The sequence below is a fragment of the Tachypleus tridentatus genome, chromosome 2 (genome assembly GCF_004210375.1).
Source record: "Tachypleus tridentatus isolate NWPU-2018 chromosome 2, ASM421037v1, whole genome shotgun sequence".
Taxonomy (NCBI): domain Eukaryota; kingdom Metazoa; phylum Arthropoda; class Merostomata; order Xiphosura; family Limulidae; genus Tachypleus; species Tachypleus tridentatus.
In genome coordinates, this window is record NC_134826.1 from 76,287,826 (window position 1) to 76,299,994 (window position 12,169).

At 33.0% G+C, this 12,169-nt stretch overlaps 1 protein-coding gene across 1 annotated transcript in view; it reads right to left on the minus strand.

Annotated features, from left to right (window-relative positions):
* Positions 1-12,169, minus strand: part of LOC143236020 (uncharacterized) — a 33,362-nt gene that overhangs the window by 3,316 nt on the left and 17,877 nt on the right. The gene's annotated exons all lie outside the window — the stretch shown is intronic.

A 12,169-nucleotide genomic window follows, 5' to 3' on the forward strand; every position in this document is an offset into this window, starting at 1 on the left:
ACTCCTAAAACGGCCAACAAAAATATACCAAGTTTGTCCAATTTTTGAATTTGATTTTAAAGGAAAATTTGCAACTTTAATGGTAAATTAGAAATAACGTAGTCTTAAAGTTAGAAAAGATCTTTGAACAATCTTATTTCTTAATTAATAAAACATGAAAATCAAACTAAAATACTCAAACCCGAATAAGTTATAAGAAATTAATTAGTATGGTGTGTTTGTATAAGTACCACTGGTACCTCTAAAGTGTAGTCTAAATATTTTCAAAATATCCACTTTATCGAAAAAAGTAATTCATAATTTTAAATTTTAACGTGCAAAAAATGGAAATATATTTCTAATAGATCACACGGAATCAAAATTTAAAGTAGCGAAGTAAGTTATATAAAAAAAATATTAGCAGCAAAAACTTTGTTGGAAATTCCTTTAGGATCTCTCCTTCACACGCGACATCCAAATAAATGGATTATCGTGAAGACTGCGTTCTTATTTCTTGTACAGTCAGAAAGCGAGAATAATATTGTTTGTTTGTTTTGGAATTTCGCACAAAGCTACTCGAGGGCTATCTGTGCTAGCCGTCCCTAATTTAGCAGTGTAAGACTAGAGGGAAGGCAGCTAGTCATCACCACTTACCGCCAACTCTTGGGCTACTCTTTTACCAACGAATAGTGGGATTGACCGTAACATTATACGCCCCCACGGCTGGGAGGGCGAGCATGTTTTGCGCGACGCGGGCGCGAACCCGCGACCCTCAGATTACGAGTCACACGCCTTACGCGCTTGGGCGAGAATAATAAATTTAAAAAAAATTAAATTTCTGGAATGGAGATATTTTGAAGTCTCTACATTACACACCTTATTTATGGTTACTTTTAAAGCAAACTTGTGTATATTAGATTCATAGTATCACGAAACAATAAGGCTCGGCATGGCCAGGTGGTTAAGGTGATCGACTCGTAATCCGAGCATCGCGGGTTCGAATCCCCGTTACTCCAAATATCCTCGCCCTTTCAACCGTGGAAGCGTTATAACGTAACAGTCAATCCCACTGTTCGTTGGTAAAAGAGTAGCCCAATAGTTGGCGGTGGGTGTAAGACTAGCTGTCTTACACTTCTTTGCGCGGAATTCAAAACAAACAAACAAAAACATTTCGAAAGACTGGAAACTTGAGTTTCTTAATAGCAAACGTTTTATTAGTTTTCCGTGTTAATGTCGTTATAGTTGGATCTTTTGTGGTAAACAAATGAAGTTTAAATCAAGAAAGTGCTTTTTAAATACAAGTTTTAAATGTAGGAAAGAAAACTGTCGTGAATGACCATATACGTTACAATATCCGAAATGTCAAGCCAGCATTCATGAAGAGGGGAAATTGTTTTTCAACTCTGGAACCTCTGCTTTAAATGGAAGTGGTTCCACCTGTGTTTACACTATGACAACAATCTGTTGGATTAGTCCGACATTCTGCTTGAGAAAACTGACCGAAATGTAATGATTTTCAGATTGAATTTTGTTGTTGTCTTTCAGGAAGTGTAATACTTGAAGATTTTAGGCTGGCCAAGACGTATTCACTGAACTTCCAGATCTGTAAGTTACTCACAGCGAGTTTTGGTTGTACGTAGACGGACGGAAACATGTGAAACACTCCCTCTATAAAACCTGCATCCAGTAAATATTCTGAGTTTTTATTTTCGTCTTAGCATCTATAATACCTAACGGCCTCTGTAATAAACGTATATAACACTGTACCACAGGATTTATATGATCATATAAAAGGTATATTAACTGCAGACTTTAAACATATAATCACTGCAAGGTTTCTGTCAAAAATGTAATTGTATAGATTAAAGAACTGAAAAAAAAACAAATAGTTATGGTAATATAAATATCCACAGATGTTGTTTTTTTCACTTCAAACAGCTAATTCAGGAAAGTGAAGCTTCTTTTATATAATACAAATAAATAAAATTAGGATGAAAACGAGACAAGATGATACGAAACTTATAAATGTGTTAGTTTATAGTATCTAAATTTACATATTGTGGTGTAATCTAAACCTACGACAAGTTTCATGGTTTTTACTACAAAATGCACAGTTCTTCCTCAATGATTAAAAACAACGGTTGAAGGATGTCAGCCGTTTCAACCTTTCCGTGTGTGTGTGTGTGCGTGCATGTCACTTCTTATTTTTAGGGACTTTCATACTTTTTTCTCTATTTTCAGAGTAATTAAAACAGCAAGCTCATAAGCTTGGAAACACACACTATTTGATAACTGTGTAGGTAGATTTGAATGTGAAAAGCATTTGGGGCGTTTAATTTAACTAAGAATATTACGCAAGTTCACTTACAAAAAACTTGAAGATCTTAGTTCATTATGTATATTAAGTATATATTATCTACAAGTTATTCCACAAAAAGTTTGGAATCAATACATGTACACCCAAAACAAATTATTATCATATGCATTTGACTGACTGAACAAGTTCGTAATTAGTTGAACAAGTTAAACTTTACAAAAGCATGATGTCTCGAGATTTATAAGAATCTCATTTTGTTATGTATTATTTGTATGTTAAATGCCTGCACAATCCTACTTCGTGGAGTAGATCCCAATGTACAACTGGGTTAAGGTTTTTAAAACAGGTTGTCGTTTGCAGTATTTCTTCAGACATACAATACTTTTCTTCCTGTAAAACATCTGATGTATTTATCAGTTCATTTGTCCTTATTACAATTTTATCAATAAAATAGCGACTTCAGATGAAAGAACATGTACTATTAAGAACAAGCCTATATTCTGGTTCCCGTTTTACAATTTCAGAATATAGTTTCAATCTATAACTATAGGGAGGGGTTATCGAAATCTTGATTTGTCTGGCATTATTATTATTATATGAAAAATTTAACCATTAAAACTCAAATCGAAATTAGCATAGTAATCAATGATAGAGTAAAAAGGTTGTATTGCTATTTCAAATGTTAAATGAAAATACATTAAATTTAAATTAACTTGAGTAAAAACAATATTATACACAAACTTTCAGTTCCGGCATGGATTTTATAAAGTTCAGAATTATTAGATTTCATTTTGTAACTACGTTGATGTTGCATTAAATTATCCCAGGTTGTTTCTCATGAACTCAGTACTATTTTACTATATAAATTGTAGCTTTAAGCTCACCTCTTGTGGGATCCATTTAATTTAACAGTATGTTTGGTAACCTGTACTGTGAAAGAGATCATACAATTAACTGAGCTGAGTATCACGTCTAGTATGGCACAAGGTAATGCTTTGAGTTTGAATTTCTATAGGCTAAGCCTCCTTAGGGTCACTCAACTTATCTGTGATAAGGATTAAGAGCACATGTTCATAGGACCTCTTACGATTGGTGTGTTTGAATGGTGTCCATTAAACCCACACGTGTAACACTCTTTGAGGAACTCCCATAAAAGATGACAGTAGATATCAAATCCTATTGCATACTCTATCTTAACTTTGGAGCAGACACTAAACGACCCATACTTCTAAATTATTTATGCGTCATCTTTAACTTATCAATATCTAGCAAATTACCTTATTAGACACCACCGTTATCTAACCAATAAGTCAAACAAGAGAATATACTGATTCTCAAAACTAGGAATATTCCTGCTAAGGTAACCCTATAAAATATTAAGCTCTCTTGTTTGTTTGTTTTGAATTTCGCACAAAGCTACTCGAGGGCTATCTGTGCTAGCCGTCCCTAATTTAGCAGTGTAAGACTAGAGGGAAGGCAGCTCTTGGGCTACTCTTTTATAGTAGGATTGACCGTCACATTATAACGCCCCCACCACTGGGAGGGCGAGCATGTTTGGAGCGACGGGGATGCGAACCCGCGACCCTCAGATTACGAGTCGCACGCCTTAACACGCTTGGCCATGCCGGGCAATTAAGCTCTCTTGAGAGAGAAAGTATTAAAGTTGATCTTTTCAACATCCTAAAGAAGGATATGTTACTGTATTGTAAGAAGTATTAAAGCAGTTAATGGATCTTTGCTCATAAAAATGTAATGATAACAAAGTTAATCGTTATTTTTCAAACGTTCCTCCTCATCCTAAGATTAAAGTAAGATATGCGAGTTCTGTGTTCCAACACCTGTTTAAAGTTCTTTTTTATTCTTTTATCTACTCGCAAATTGAGTAATCCAAGACTTTTTATTGTAAATTATTTATGTTCATAGTAATGGAAGTGACAATGATAGCGCCAACTGTAAAATTGGGGTAGTGTGTACGTATGTATTAAAATGCATTTTATGACGATGCACAGTTTTAAAACAGTTATGCTTCAATCATCCATTCCACCATTTTTAAAGATGCAGGCACATATCTCTGTACTTCTTACTGAATGTTCATCTTACCCTCGAGTTCCATCAGTTCTACTCTATTCCTTTGAGAAAGCTACCTAACTCTTGTTTCTCTAGAATAATTCACCTTCACTAGATGTGTGTATCATATCTGTTTAATGCATCACTATAGGACTTTTCTATGGTCTCAGCTCCATTCTTTGGAATCAATGCATGAGATTAAGAATAGTTGATTTCCCAGTCTAAGGACTTACAGAAGTTGTTAAGCACACTAAAACAAAGATACTTTAAAATGTTGAATAGAACAAAAAGATTAAAAGTTTCATTGTAATCACGACGAAAGTAAAGCCAGATTATTTATATATTTACCAAGCTACTGGTATCTCCAGATAGAAATATTTTACAACTTATTTTATTACAAGTTACAGCTTTTACAGTAAGAATAGTTTTTTTTAGAATCTATAATAAGATACATAATCACTAAGTAAACTCAAGTTGAGACTATTTTCAACATTGCTAATACTGCCTCAGTTTAGCAGTTTTCAAATGGTATGGGAAGACGATCTGCGATAAACATTCATGTTCTCTACTTACCGTATAATTACAGTTCTCTGTATCCGTCTCTTGGTAAATATATTGATCCAGCAAGCCCTAGTGCTTTAGTTGGATATCAAGAATTACCCAATGGAGGCTGAGGTGACAAAAACCAAGTGGTCAAATGTACCTGCCTTCACAAAATTCAAACATTAAATAAATACATTACCAAAATCATCTCCAATTTAAAAAAAAAAATTAAAAATTACATTTTAATTTGATGTTGATAATAAAACATAATATTTTAAATAAATTGCATACTATTATAAAATAGAAGTAAAAAGGACGAGTGTCTCTTTAATTTTCATTATCATTTTCATAATTCTTCTGTTCATTCCTTTCGGTCTGACGAAACTGGCTTCGTTATCTACTATGCAATAAGTGTTTCCTAGCATATTGGTTTGCTACTCTCCAGAGTACAAGTTTTCTTACTATCAAAGATATATCTGACAAGATATATCCCAGTGAAATTATTTCCGAGAAAGAAGATATTACTGCTTATACGTTATCAGAGTGAGAGTTCCAAAATAAAGTAAGTTCTAACAAAGAACAATCACAATAATAGGTCTCTTAGAAAAATATTCGTGTGAATTATCTACAAGCTACACTTAGAGGTACAACAAATTACAAGTAAGAAAAACCAGTACTTGAAGTAAATACTTTGGTATAGCCAATGGTATTTGATGATTAATTTGTAACTATTAGAAAAATGCTTTGAAAAATTTATACATCATTAACATTCCCTCATTAACTCATGATCTCGCACACAGTTGACTAATAAAAATTCAGAAAATATTAATGGATGAACAAAAATGTCGCTCAACGGATGTTCAGTTCGCTCAGACACACAAAATATTTGGCAACTCGAACGTTTAATAATTCTATAACAGTTGTTTATTAAAAAAATAATTACAAATAATAATTATGAATGATTTATAAATAAACAAAATAGTTTAAGTGTTTGTATGTCATTATTAATTTAATAAATAAAAGTTGAATGTTTAGCCTATGTGAATAAAAGAATCTAAATGTTCCCGAGGCAAACAAATTAAAGCTTAACGACTGTGATCCCTCTGACGTCATTTGGAATCATTTAGTACTTTACAGACCACTGCTTACTTAAACCACTTTTTATTAATGCTGAATAAAACAAAAATACGACATTGAAGGACGTTGCGGTAACACAGCAGTTGTGTTTTAAAACGAAAGTCTGTGGATGCATCTCTGATTGCATATTGAAGTTCAATGAACCGGTGAAAAGGTTTATATTAACACTGATTTTATTGCAATTTTGCTGGAAATGATTAAAGCTGTTCTAGAAGGTGAAATATATGATTAATCGGTCAGACCATGTTTGCTAAGCAGCGATTAATTGCACATGGGTCAGTTATAGAAACTACATTTCTTCAGAATGCATGACACGATTCGTTATTAAGCCCCTTTCTTCGGTTTATTTGTACAAACCTAGACAATCGTCGCCTCGCATGGTATGATGGTAAAACAAATTATTATAGTTTAGAATTTGTCCTCAGGGGCGCCATATTGATATAACAAGTACAGAAACACAAGTAAGGAAAAAACTCATTGCTTATAGAAAATTGTACCATCGTTTGACAACGATATTGTGCTAGAATTTTATGAATACCAAAAAGTGCTGTCGTTCAGGTTTGTGGTTTTGTTAAATAGAAGATGTACTGTCGACAAAGACTTGAAAACTGAGACCCAATGATGGCAGCACGAAAACAAAAGTGATAATAACGCAGGTCCTCTTCCAAACCATAACAGTATAAAAGTGGGGTACTGAAATAAGTGACAGAAAGCTAAATAAATTAATGAAAATTGCTATCATTCTGAAATGGAGTTACATACTGCGAATTTTATTACCAAAATCAAATTTACGTACTTTGTTTCGTGTTGTGTTACAAGGCTGATGTTTTTACACATTTAGTTTCACATTTATGTTGTGGATACGCATGTTTACACATTATGAAATTAACAAAATGTTTTGCTTGGTTTGCTATTAAATCACACACACTGTGGATAATTCGCAAGATCATTCGAGAGCTATATATGCTAGGAGCCCCTAATTCTGAAGTCATAGACTAGAAAAAAATGCAACTGGTAAATACCACCTTTGTCTAACTTCATGGAATACTTTTTAAGGAATAGTGGATTTAGCTTTCGCATTATAATGCAACCAGGGGAGAAAGGACGAGAAATTTTGACAAAGGGATTCGGTCGAACATTACTATTCGAGCGTCCTCACTTTAAAATCACAATTAAAATTATACATGTGTGTGTGTGTGGCGAACTTCATTCGTTTTAGCCTGGGCATGAAAATTCGATTTCATGTAAACAAAGCTACGTTAATTCATTTTACAGTTAAATTCAAGACAAATTCTCTTGAAAGTATGTACTTGCAAAATAAGAAAAAAAAAAGATCAAAACAGCGTTTAAATAAGCGGCATGTTAAGGAAGGATGTTGAAAATTAAGATAATAATGTTGTGATCACTACTTAAACAAAACAACCTTATTTTGAAACCAATATACCCATTATCTTAAAATAACAAGGAAAACTTTGCATAAATTCAAGTGGACTGGTTATAGATTTTTTTGTTTAATCAAAAAGCACTAAATAACATCTCGATATCAGTGTGTCTGGTGAAAATATGTACAAACAATGAAAAGAAAAACCCACCAAATAATGAATGGGATTTGAAAACGAAATGTAATTGTAGAATTTATGTTTAACCAGTTATGAATATAATGACTGAAAGTGCATACTACACGTAAGGGGAAATTGTAGGAATCCCATCAGTACCGTTGTGCCATCCAAACTGTCAGGTCTGTATTAGCGAGCATTGGAGCTATGAAATCTGCACCTTTTAAAAGAAAAGTTATTTATACATTCTGAATAATATTTCCTAATTTATCAAACGATAGTTGGCAGATTCAAAAGGTAAAATTTTAGGAGTTAAAAGGACAAACTTTTCTCAAACTATAGTGAGATTAATCGTAATATTAAATGTTATTTAAGTACTTCTGTATACCCCAACAAAACTGTGCATAAATGGTACTTAAACATATTAGCAAAAACATTGGAATCGGTTAATAAATGAGTTTAAAAATTGTTTAATCATTCTTAAAAATCGTTCGAGATAAAACAATTTCGATAGAAATGCTTTCAATACGGATGTATTTACTCTCATAGAAAGTTAACGATACTTTTATTATATAGTTTTGTTCACCTAACCCGAATTGTGGTAGTAGGTTAAAACATTTAGCAAATTATTCTAGTAGCACATCAAACAGTCAAAAGATTTGTTTTGTTTGTTTTTGAATTTCGCGCAAAGCTACACGAGAACTATCTGCGTTAGCAGTCCCTAGGGAGAAGGCAGCTAGTCATCACCACCCAACGCCAACTCTTGGGCTGCTCTATTATCAACGAATAGTGGGATTGATCGTAATTATATAACGCCCCGCGGCTGAAAGGGCGAGCACGCTGTACGACGGGGATTCGAACCCTCGACACTCAGATTACGAATCGAACGCCTTAACCAACCCACAGCCAAAAAATGAAGTATTATGTTGTTCCATATTCACAGTGCAAGTTAATAGGCCTAATAATTATGATGATAATTTGTATTTGACTGCAACTGCCAATTTTTATTTTTAATTGGTGTACTAAATTTTAAAATCAGGTGTGTAAAAGTAACAATGTGATTGTAACCACACAACTCTATGAAATGTTATTGTTAGTGAAAATTTGCTTTGTCTATTAAATTGTTAAAACTACACAAGTCTTGTTGTCTATAAACGCGGTCTAAAGAGAAAAAAAAAACTAGTTTCGAAGGGTAAATATTCCTGACAATCACATAATCTTCACTTAGATGAAGTCTGCCACATTCGTAACATGCAATAGCACAAAACTAGATATCACTTGATAACAATCCAAGGTTAGTAGTTATTTCCATTTTAACGAAAATCAGTTTACGATCGAAGAAATAAAGAAAGATGTATCCATACCGGTTTAGCGAACTATTAAATATGCCTAGAAACTATTATTTCTATACACTTGTCCGAGAGAGAGATATGCCGAACCTGGTTTGCACGGCGGGAACCAATGTACGAACTAACATTTTCAGCGTACGGTTGTAAAAAAGGATCGTCGAATGTGTTCCTTCTGAGGCATCTCGAAACCTTTACACCATATGCACCATGTTACTAGGCGATTGAAACTGTTCCCAAATTTTCTTCAAATGACTATATGCCTGATTCCTCTCTGCTACTTGGAGATGGTTCTGTCCTTACCTAAATCTATATCTGTGTCTTCTAATTCTATAATTCTCGCCATACAGCATGGAAAATATTGATGAATCAGCGTTATAAATACCTTTTAGAATCTTAAAAACTTCAATCAGATCCCCTCTAACTCTCCTTTTTTAAGAGAAATTTTTAAGGTTATTAATCTCTCCTCATATAACAACCCCACCATCTCATGTACCATTTTAGTAACCCATTCTCTGAACCCTTTCCAACAATTTCTAAGGTAAAAAACCCAAACCTGAAAACAATATTCCAATGTAGCCTAATCAGTGACCTCTACAATGAAATTATAACCTCGTTAGACTTGTATTCAATATTTCCGTAGATACAACCTAAAATCCTACTTGCCCCACCACTAGCAACAGCACACTACTTGGATGGCTTGAGAGACCATTACACCAATATCCCTTTCTTCCTAAACACTGTAAAGGATGTTCCCATACAAATTGCACTTATAATTCAAATTGTGACAACCCACTTGTACTAGCTTGCATTTGCCATAATTAAAACTCATTTCCCATTTATTTGCTCAATTCACTAAATACTCTAAATCCTTTTGTGAAACACCCAAGACCATAGCGTCATTAGCATATTTAAAGTAGCTTATTGACCATTTCTTCATCCACGTCATAAATTTAAATCAAGAGCAATGGTTCTGAAACTGAGCCCTAAGATACCTCACTTGAAACTTTTCAAATGAACTCAATTTATTAGAACTCTGCTTTCTCCCATCATGCCTCTTTCATCTAATTTATTAACTTATCACTCATATATGTAGAAATAAGTTTCTTTACAAGCCTTTTATATGGCACTTTGTCAATTACTTTCTTAACATCTAGATAATCCTAATCTACATGCCTACCCTCATCCTTATATGCAGTAACATTTCCAAAGCATGTCAAATGATTTGTAAGCCATGTTTTCTCCTAGTTGACTATCTAAAAAAATTGTAATATTTGTTAAATACCTGGTAAAGAATAGTTCATAAACATTACAAATTTTTTCCTACAACTGCTGCAGGACTGAAAGGCCTATAATTATTACTAGAGTATCTTCTATTACCTCCCATAAATAGAGAAGTGACATTAACTATTATCCACTAAAGGACTTACAAAAAAAAACTATAGTAAGTGGCTCGCACATACAGGCCTTGACCTCCTTTAAAACACTTGGGGAAATGTTACGTGGCCCAGGAGCTTTATAATTCTTTAAGCTTCCAAATTTTATTTTAACTAGCTTAGAATTTATTAAATTGTCTTCTTCAACTTTGTTTTCATCTATCAGTTGTTTAAATTGCGAAATTAGATCAAGTATTCATTAGAAAAACTGAAAAAAGTAGAAATTAATAACTTAGCCATTTTATAATCTTCAGATCAATCCTTCCTTTGTCATACCTAAAGGGTTTTATTCACATATTAATATTATTTAGCCCTAATGAGTATTTTAAAAAATCTTAACGGTTAATTTTTTGTTGATTCTTTTAATTTTGTTAATTTTTTACGTTATCATTCAATTTATTTCACATATCCTTTCGTATGTCCTAATTTACTTTTTTACCAACTGTCTTGATCTTCTAAATCTTCTATAATATCAGCCAACTTTAATTTCTTAAATTTGTCATCCTTTTCTTTAATTTTATTATACCTTTTGTGACCCAACCTGTTATTTTAATTGCAGTTATAATTTTCTTTGTGTAAGGAATATATTTGTTTTCAATATTTAAAACGTTAATTTTTCCGCATTTGCTAAGTATTTCCAAATAACTTAGCTGCCCAGTTTAACAAACAGATAATTCTTGTTGTATCCCTTCAAAATTTCCTTTTTTAACATTTAGATCAAAATATTATTCATGATTTCCATATGCAGCAAAACATCAAACCTAATACATCAGTGATCAAGTTGTACCTAGGTGTTCCCCAATTCCATCCTCTCAACCTTAATATTCGTAACTTCAAAAGGAGGTAACTTGCACTTTATAAATAGAGCCCCTTCTCTCGCTGATACTCTGGTACTATTTAATAACTTCTACTTACGTATTTAAAGAAATTTCTATCGTCCAAATCATCTACATTTAACTTGTTTGTTGTTCTCATTATAATTAAACTCTTATATTTTTATTAGTGCCCACATTTATTTATCTTATTTCTTATACTTCTAGCATTACAAAAGTACCGATTAAGCCAGTTTTATAACCACTTTTATACCGACTTACTATGTTAAACTTTCCTCTAGATCTCGATTTTGTTTCATTTAGTTTACCTTTGCCCTCAGTTTAAAACTTCTCTAATAGTTGAATTAACAGGATTTGTAAACATGCCACATCATTACCCACTTAACTGTAAACTATTCATTCCAAAAAATTTATTCTACTGAACTGACCTTACAAGGCCAACCAACTAACCCGATCATCTTTACATATTAATTTCTGCCCAGTATTTACCACTTTGAATAAGTAATTATTAGCAGTATCCTTCACAGAACTTGTGATCTTTATCTTTAAATGATTTTATCAACCACCTCTGACTTACTTTCCGAATATCCTTATATCTTTAGCCCATACGTGCACATCAAAGACTGCATCGTTGCCAGTCCACTTCATAATATCTGTTGCTCTGTGTTAAACCTGTACCCCAAGGTAGCATAACCTAAATCTTTTCTCACTATTTACCCCACAGACTATTCTATCCCCATGTTTTGTCAAGAAATCACCTATAACTATAACCAATTTACGTTCATATCCATATTCTTCACTTTTTTTTTGCTTTCCCTTTCTTCAATAAGTCCTCGTCTACATAAGCCAAGAACTTAAATCTGTTGCTCAACAGAATAGGACTTTATACTTACTTTCACTACTTTCATCTCTAATACTATACTTTCTAACTTCCTGAATGTCATTGTTAATCTCA